Source organism: Pongo abelii, chromosome Y, assembly GCF_028885655.2.
Source record: "Pongo abelii isolate AG06213 chromosome Y, NHGRI_mPonAbe1-v2.0_pri, whole genome shotgun sequence".
Classification (NCBI taxonomy): domain Eukaryota; kingdom Metazoa; phylum Chordata; class Mammalia; order Primates; family Hominidae; genus Pongo; species Pongo abelii.
In genome coordinates, this window is record NC_072009.2 from 40,989,700 (window position 1) to 40,999,213 (window position 9,514).

The 9,514-nt window shown below is 37.6% G+C and overlaps 1 pseudogene; it reads right to left on the minus strand.

Annotated features, from left to right (window-relative positions):
* Positions 1-7,205: 7,205 nt before the first annotated feature.
* LOC129053459 (actin, cytoplasmic 2-like) lies at positions 7,206-8,423 on the minus strand (annotated as a pseudogene).
* Between the last annotated feature and the right edge of the window lie 1,091 nt (positions 8,424-9,514).

Consider the following 9,514-nt stretch of genomic DNA (forward strand, 5'->3'; position numbering starts at 1 on the left):
CAGCAGCACATCAAAAAGCTTATCCACAACTATCATGTCATTTTCATCCCTGAAATGTAAATGTGTTTCAACTTATGCAAGTCAATAAGTGTAATCTATCACATAAACAGAACTAATGACAAAAGCCACATGATTATCTCAACAGATAGAAAAAAGGCCTCTGACAAAATTCAATAGTCCTTCATGCTAAAAAACTCTCAATAAACTAGGTATTCATGGAGCGTATCTGAAAATAATGAAAGCTACTTACCACAAACCCACAGCCAATATCATACTGAGTGGGCAAATACTGGAACCATTCCCTTTGAAAACTAGCACAAAACAAAGATGCCCTCTCTCACCACTCCTATTCAACATAGTGTTGGAAGTTCTGTGCAGGGCAATCAGGCAAGAGAAAGAAATAAAGAGTATTCAATTAGGAATTGAGGAAGTCAAATTGTTCCTGTTTTCTGATGACATGATTGTATATTGAGAAAACTCCATTGTCTTAGCCCAAAATCTACTTAAGCTGATAAGCAACTTCAGCAAAGTCTCAGGTTATGAAATCAGTGTGCAAAAATCACAAGCATTCCTATACACCAATAACAGAGACCAAAATCGTGAGTGAATTCCCATTTAAAATTGCTTCAAAGAGAATAAAATACCTAGGAATCCAACTTAAAAGGGATGTGAGGGACCTCTTCAGGGAGAGCTACAAAACACTGCTTAACAAAATAAAAAAGGACACAAACAAATGGGAGAATGTTCTATGATCATAGATAGGAAGAAACAATATCTTGAAAATGGCCATAGTGTCCAAAGTAATTTATACTTGCAATGCCATTCTGATCAAGCTACCAATGACTTTCTTCAGAGAATTGGAAAAAAACTACCTTAATGTTTATATGGAACCAAAAAAGAAGCCACATTGCCAATACAGTCTTAAGCAAAAACAACAAAGCTGGAGACATCATGCTACCTGACTGGAAACTATACTACAAGGCTATGGTAAACAAAACAGCATGGTACTGATACAAAAACAGATATATTGACCAATGGAACAGAAGACAGACCTCAGAAATAACACCACACATCTGCAATCATCTCATTTTTGACATATCTGACAAAAAGAAGAAATGGGGAAATGATTCCTTATTTAGCAAATTGTACTGGGAAAAGTGGCTAGCCATTTGTAGAAAGCTGAAATTGGATCCCTTCCTTACACATTACATAAAAATTAATTCAAAATGGATAAAACACTTAAATGTTAAACCTAAAACCATAAAAAACCTAGAAGAAAACCTAGGCAATACCATTATGAACATAGGCATGGGCAAGGACTTCATGACTAAAACACCAAAAGCAATGGCAACAAAAGTGAAAATAGATAAATAGGACAGTGAAAAAACTGCCATCAGAGTAAACAGGAAACCTACAGAATGGGAGAAAATTTGCAATCTACAAATCCTACAAAGAACTAATATCCATAACCAACAAAGAACACAAACAAATTTATATGAAAAAAAAGTCATCAAAAGGTGGGCAAAGGATAAGAAGAGACACTTCTCAAAAGACGACATCTATGCAGTCAACAGAAGCAGGGAAAAATGGTCATCATCACTGGTCATCAGGGAAATGCAAATGAAAACCAAAATGTGATACCATCTCATGCCCCTTAGAATGGTGATCATTAAAAAGTCAGATGCTGGAGTAGATGTGGAGAAACTGGAATACTTTTACACTGCTGGTGGGAGTGTAAATTAGTTCAACCGCTGTGGAAGAGAGTGTGGTGATTCCTCAAGGATCTAAAACTAGAATTACCATTTGATTCACCAATCCCTTTACTGGAAATACACCTAAAGGATAATAAATCATGCTACTGTAAAGAAACATACATATGTTTGCTTATTGTGGCACTATTTACAACAGCAAAGACTTGGAAACAACCCAAATATCCATCAATGATAGACTGTATTAAGAAAATGTGGCACATATACAAGATAGAATCCTATGCAGCCATAAAAAAGGATGAGTTTATGTCCTTTGCAGGGACATGGATGAGCTAGAAACCATCATTCCCAGCAAACTTTCACAAGGACATAAAACCAAACACCACATATTCTCACTCATAGGTGGGAATTGAACAATGAGATCACTTGGACACAGGGCAAGGAAAATCACACACCAGGGCCTGTCAGGGAGTAGGGGGTAGGGATTTGGGGGAGGATTAGCATTAGGAGAAATACCTAATGTAAATGATGAGTTGATGGGTGCAGCAAACCAACATGGCACACGAATACCTATGTTCAAACCTGCACACTGTAGACACTTACCCTGGAACTTAAAGTATAATAAAAATTTAAAAATAAATAAATAAATAGAAATGCATCCTATTATGTTCATTTCAGATGTACAACATATACTATGGGATACATATTGCTATTTCAAAGGATACTATACTGGAACAAATTCACATATTTCTAATCTCACATAGTTATTGCTATAGTTCGGATATTTGCTTTTACAAACTATGCTGAAATTTGATCCCCAGTGTTGGAGGAGAGGTTGAGTGAGAGATGCTCAGGTCATGGGGGTGGATACTTTATGAAGAGCTTAGTGTCATTCTTGTGATAAGGAGGGAGATTCTTTTTTATTAGCCTTTAAGAACTCACTAAAAAAAAAAAAGCCTGGCATCACCCTCCCTTCTGTTGCATATGTGTGATTGTAAATATTTTTCTTTCTGTGCCTGGTTTATTTCACTTAGCATAGTTACCCCCAAGATCCTCCATGGTGGGGCAAATGGCAAGATCTCATTCTTGCTTAGGGCTAAATAATATTTCTTTGTACTGGACAATACGGTTGTTTCCATATTTTAGGTATTGTTAATAATGATTCAATGAATATGAGAGTGCAAATATCTCTATGAGGTAGGGACTTCCTTTGGTTATATGTCTAAAGGAAGAGTTGTTGAGGCATAAGTAGTTTTATTTTTAATTTTCTGGAAACCTCCATACCAATTTTTATAGTTGCTACACATTACCAACAACACTGTACATGAGTTTTATTTTCTAAACATCCTAGCCAAACTTTGTGATCTTTTCAGTTTTTAATAATAGCCATCTTGATGTGAGTTATGTAACGTCTCAAAGTACCTTTGATTTAAATTTTTTCTGATGATTAATGATGTTGAATATGTTTTAAATACCTGTTACCCATTTAAATATGTTCTTTGGAGAAATGTCAATTCAGAGCTTTTGCTCAACTTTTAATATGTTTATTTGTTTTGCTACTGTTGAGTTGTACAATGTTGGGGAAAACAGTCCCACAACACCCCGCAGGTACCCTGAGTCTGGGGGAGACAAAGGAGTTAGAAAGAGAGAGAATAAGCATTTAAAAGGCAGGTCCAGGGCGCCGGAGCATCAGAGGATTGCTCACTGCCCAAAGATGTCAGGCTCCACCTAATTTAGTGGTCTACAAGATCTTTGTTCTTAGGGTGGATAAGAGGGGGAGGAAGGAATGAGGAAAAGGATTAATCAGTGAAGGAGAACTCGTCAGTCATTGAGTAGGATGTATAGCACTGGTGGTTTCTGTGAATTCCCTTGAGCAAAGGCGTGTGGCTAATCTCCCTGAGCAACCAGTGGAATGCGCTGTGCGGTTGTGCTCTCAGGGAAAAAGACATGTAGGCAGTAAGGAGATTTTCTCCTCAGAAGCCAACCATGGCTCCCCGTGGGTGTCTCACACAGGGAAGATCAAATCAACCGGCACCTCAGAAACTTTCTTTCCCACATACAATTTCTTCATAAACATTAGATCTTAACCCATCATCAGATATATAGCTTGAAAATATTTTCCCCAATATTTAGGCTATTGTATTTGGTCGACTGATTCCTTTTTCATTTGATGTAGTCTTGCTCATTTGTTTTTGTTTATGTGGACTGAGGTTTTAATATGCTATCTAAAATAATTATTACCAAGGCCATCGTTCATGAGCTTTTTTCTATGTTCTCCTCTAGGTGTTGTAGAGGTTGCAGTCTTACATTTAGGAATTTTCAACTTATCTTCATTTGATTTTTGTGTATGATGTAAAATGTGGATCCAATTTTGTTATTTTGTGTGTGGAAATCTAGTTCTCCCAGCACTACTCATAGAAAACATGATCCCTCTTCTCATTTTATCATTTTGCTGCAGATTTCAAAAACTAATTGACTACATATGCTTGGATGTTCTGTTCTGTTCATTTGGTCATGTTTCTGTGTTCATGCCAATTTCAAATAAGGTCGTGTGATTCTTCTCAGTTCTTTTTCTTTCTCAAGAATTGTTTTCACAATTTATGGCTCTCTATATAGCTATACAAGTTTTGTACTTTGTTTTCTATTTCTGTGAAGAATGCCATTGAAATTTTGATGGATCACATTGCATCTGTGTATTGCTTTTGATGCTATAAATATTTTAACAATATTAACTCTCCCAATCCATAAGCATAGAGAATCTTTCCATTTATTTTTGTCTTCTTAAATTGCTTTTATCAATGTCTCATAGTTTTCAATGGAGAGATCTTTTACTTTCTGGTTACCTTTTTTTTAAGTATTTAATTTCTTTGATATGCTTATAAGTCAGATGAGTTTCTTGAATTCTTTTTCAGTCAGGTAATTATTTGTACAATGACGTTACCAAATTTGTTCATTGGTTCTAACAGTTTCTTAAATAGAACATTTGAACTGTCTTTACATATAGGAGTTTGTCATCTGCAAAGAGAGATAACTTTACTTATTGCTTTATAATTTGGCTGCCTTTTTTTTTTTCTCATCAGATGTTTATGTTCCCTATTTGATTTGTTTCCGTTTTAATTATTATTTTATTAATTGTGCCAATTTTGAAGTTCGTTGTTTTTCCTTCTAGATTCTTAGATACAATGAGATGTTCCTTATTTGGTATCTTTATTTTTTTAATGTACTCATTTATCGCTGTAATGTTCCATCATAATGCTGCTTCATTGCACACCATAGGTTTAGGTATGTTGTGTTTCCACTATTATTTGTCTCAAGATATTTATGAATATTTCTTTTATGTTTATTTTCAACAATTCATTGTTAAGGAGCAATGTTTTAAAAATGTCATGTAGGCTGGGGGGCAGTGGCTCATGCCTGTATTCTCAGAACTTTTGGAGGCCGAGGAGGGAAGATCATGAGGTAAGGAGATAGAGACCATCCTGACTAACACGGTGAAATCGTGTCTCTACTAAAAATACGAAAAATTAGCTGGGGGTGGTGGCAGTCACCTATAGTGCCAGCTATTCGGGAGGCTGGGGAAGGAGTATGGCGTTAACCTGGGAGGCGGAGCTTGCGGTGAGCTGAGATTGTGCCACTGCACTGCATCCTGGGCAACAAAGCGAGACTCTGTCTCAAAAAAAAAAAAAAAAGTTCATTATTTGTGAGTTTGTTATTTTTTTTTTTTTTTTGATTTCTCCTCTTACTGATTTTTGGTTTGCTACCATGACAGTCTGAAAAATATTAAATATATTTTTAGCCATCTCACTTTTTTAACACTTATTTTATGGCCTAGCACATGGTCTATCTTAGAGAATCCTCCAGGCGTGTTACAGCAAAATATATATTCGGCTGCTACACGATGAAAAGTTCTGTATATGTCTGTGGGTTCATTTAGTTAAAACTAAAGTCTGGCATTTTCTTATTAATTTTCTGTCGAGTTTATCTATTCCTTGTTTTAATTGAGGTACTGAAATTTCCTACAATTATTTTATTGCCATTTTCTTCTTCATTTCTATTTATATTTGCTTTAAATATTTAGGTGCTCCAATGTTGAGTGCAGATGTATATATATAACTGTTATAACATTTTGATGAATTGATTGCTTTATTATTAAATGATGACCTTCTTGGTCTTATGACAGGTTTTGAATTGAAATCTCTTTTATACATGGGAGTATAGCCACTCCTAATTTTTTAATTACCATTTGCATAGCAGTATCTTCTTCTATTCCTTCATTTTCGGCCATGTTTGTCCTTAAAGATTAAGTGGGTCTCATGGGTAACATGTAGTTGAATCCCGTTTTTAAAATCCATTTGGTTACTCCACGTCTTTTAATTACATAATTTAATTCATTTGCATTCAAGATAATTATTGATAATTAAGTTCTTACTACTGCTATCTTGTTAGTGGTTTCTGATTGAGTCATACATCATTTTTTCCCTTCTTCCTCCCATGTCTGCTTTTAAATGTTTAGCATTTAAATATCTTCAGTAGTGATAAGCTTTGACTGCTTTGTTTTTATCGTTAGTGTTGCTGCTGTAGTTTTTGATGGTCTTCAAATGCTCAGAGAAAACATCTTATAGTTAATAATCAACTAGCTTAAGCTGACAACTTTTGTCACATAAAAACCCTAGACACTTATCCTCTGTTCCAATGATGTTTTTGACATCACAATTTATATCTTGTAATACTGTGTCTTCCTTAAAGTCCTATTGTTGACAAGTCTTTTGCCGAATGATTTCGAGCTCCTCCATTTTTTTGTTTATTTTCCCTTGGTGCTTTTAGAATTTTCTTTATTTCTCAACCTTTGAGAGCTTGATTCTCTTTTTTGGCAGCACTTTTATTTTTCCTTACACAATTATGTGTTGCTGAGGCCTAACGTTCTCACATAACAGTAGAAAACAAAAATTTGTTGTCATCTCTTTACAGAATCTAGAATTTCATACAAAAAACCTTACATAAATTAAAAGGATGAATACATTTACAAGTGTAAATGCAAACTGCTTCCAAATCAAGGCAAGTGAGAGTCCACCGTGTTCTGGAAAAAACATCAGCTGAGAAAGGAAACTGGGTCCTATGGCTTGGACTTTCCAACCGTGACAGACAGGCAGGACAGAAGAAACTAGGTCAGGAGTCCTTGCCAGCCTTTAGAGAAATCCCAGAACACTCAGCCCTGATACATTAATACCCTGCACAGATCAGAGACTGCTGGCCATGCAGACACACCAAGCCACAGACTTGTCTTCCACAAGTACATTCTTACCTCAGTCACGAAGTGACCACTCCAGGTGCACTAAAGTTTGAACTCAAAGATATGTACACAGTATTAAACAAATACCAAGGGGAACAATTAACTTGAATTCAAGGTCAAAATCAGCAACAAGTTCTATGATCCAGTGCTGGTATCAGATACAAGCTTCAAGGACAATTTCTTCTCAAAGGCTTATTCCAATTTCATGAGGCTAGCATGAGGTGTACGCATTTGCCAAGGGCAAATTTATACTTCTGTATTAACGCATGCAGCAAATGCTACACATCTGCTCAGTCCATTTAGAAGCATTTGTGGTGGATGATGGAGGAGCCCGACTCATCATACTCCTGCTTGCTAATCCACATCTGCTGGAAGGTGGACAGTGAGGACAGGATGGAGCTACCAATCCACACTGAGTACTTGCGCTCTGGGCGTGCAATGATCTTAATCTTCATGATGCTGGGCGCCAGGGCAGTGATCTCCTTCTGCATCCTGTCGGCAATGCCTGGGTACATGGTGGTGCTGTCAGATAGTACCGTGTTGGCATATAGGTCTTTGCGGATGTCCACGTCACACTTCATGATGGAGTTGAAGGTGGTCTCATGGATGCTGCAAGATTCCATACCCAGGAAGGAAGGCTGGAACAGCACCTCTGGACACCGGAACCGCTCCTTGTCAATGGTGATGACCTGGCCATCGAGCAGTTTGTAGCTCTTCTCCAAAGAAGAGGAGGATGTGGCAGTGGCCATCTCCTGCTTGAAGTTCAGGGAGACCTAGCACAGCTTCTCCTTGATGTCGTGCATGATTTCCCACTTGGCTGTGATGGTGAAGCTGTAGCCTAGCTTGTTGAGGATCTTCATGAGGTACTCAGTCAAGTCCCAGCCAACAAAGTCCAGAAACAGGGTGGCATGGGGAAGGTAGTAGCTCTCCTAGAAGGGCACCGTGTTGGTGACCCTGTGTCCAGAGCCCATGACAATGCCAGTGGTGCACCCAAAGCCATATAGGGACAGCACATCTTGGATGGCCACATACATGGCTTGGGTGTTGAAGGTCTCAAACATAATCTGAGACATCTTCTCTCTGTTGGCCCTGGTGCTCAGGGGTTCCTTGATTAGCAGCACTGGGTGCTCCTCTGGGGCCCCATGCAGCTTATTGTAAAAGTGGTGCCAGATCTTCTCCATGTTTTCCCAGTTGGCAATGATGCCATGCTTGATGGGTTACTTCAGGGTCAGGATGCTGTGCTTGCTCTGGGCTTTGTTGTTCATGTAGGAGTCCTTCCGGCCCATGTCCACCATCATTCCCTGGTGTCGGGGGCACCCCACGATGGAGGGAAACATGGCTCAGGGAGCGCTATCCCTAGCAAAGCCAGTTTTGCACATGCCAGAGCCATTGTCAGTGAGCAGCATGGCGATCACTTCTTCTATTGCGATGGGCAGAGGAGTGGGATAGCGGAGCCACAGAAGAACAAGGTGAATGAGCTGGCAGTGGTGACTGGAGCGAGAGTTTTATTCTTGTTTGTTGTGGGATAGTTTTATGTGGTATTAATCTTTTTTGTTGACTACGATCTTTCTGATCCTATATATTTATATTTCTCTCAAATTTTTGAAAGTTATTATTCACCTGAATATGCTGTATATATCTTCCTTTTGCTGAACTCTTTCACGAATATTGCTAAATCTTAGATTTGCTTATTTAAGGTAATTCTGTATATCTGGTAAATAGTCTTCATTCTTTTTGATTGTTTTTCTGTTTTGTTCTTTGTGAATTTCTTAATAACCTATGTTAATTTATTTTATTTTCTTTTTTCTTTTGCCTTTTTTTTTTTTTTTTTTTTTGGACAAAGCCTCTCTGTGTTGCCCAGGCTGGAGTTCAATGGCACTACATTGACTTCCTGAAATATCAGGGTTTCACCGTCATGTCCAGACTGGTGTTGAACTGCTAACCTCAAGTGATCAACCCATTTCAGCCTCCCAAAGTGCTGTGATTACAGGCCTGAGCCTGCACAACTGGTCCTAATAACTCATTTTAGAGCTCACTGATTCTTTATTCTGTTTGATCTATTCTGCGGTTGAAAGCCTTCTGATTTTTCCACTTCAACCAGTATATTTCTCAGTTCCGGGATTCTTTATTTTTAAATAATTTCAGTCCATTTTTAAAAGTTTCTTTCAGAATTGTATCAGTTCCTTTTCTGTGTTGTTTTAGAGATCTGAGTTTCCTGAAAACTGATAACTTGAATTCTTGATCCAATAAACACTGATAGCCATCTTATTAATTAGCATTGGTCAATGGTTTATGCTTTGTCCATTTAGGGAGGTTAAAATTTCCTCTTTGGTATTATTTCTTGTGGTTATACATCTATATCTTTTTATTGAAGGACTAGTTATTTAGTTTATTGTTCTCTCTGTCTTATTTTGCATTTTGAGTTTTCTTTAAGACATAAGTATTGTGGGGTATTGTTTGCTTGATTTTGGCTAGGTCAATGCCTCTGTTTTGGCAGTAGATGGTGCCTTAAGCC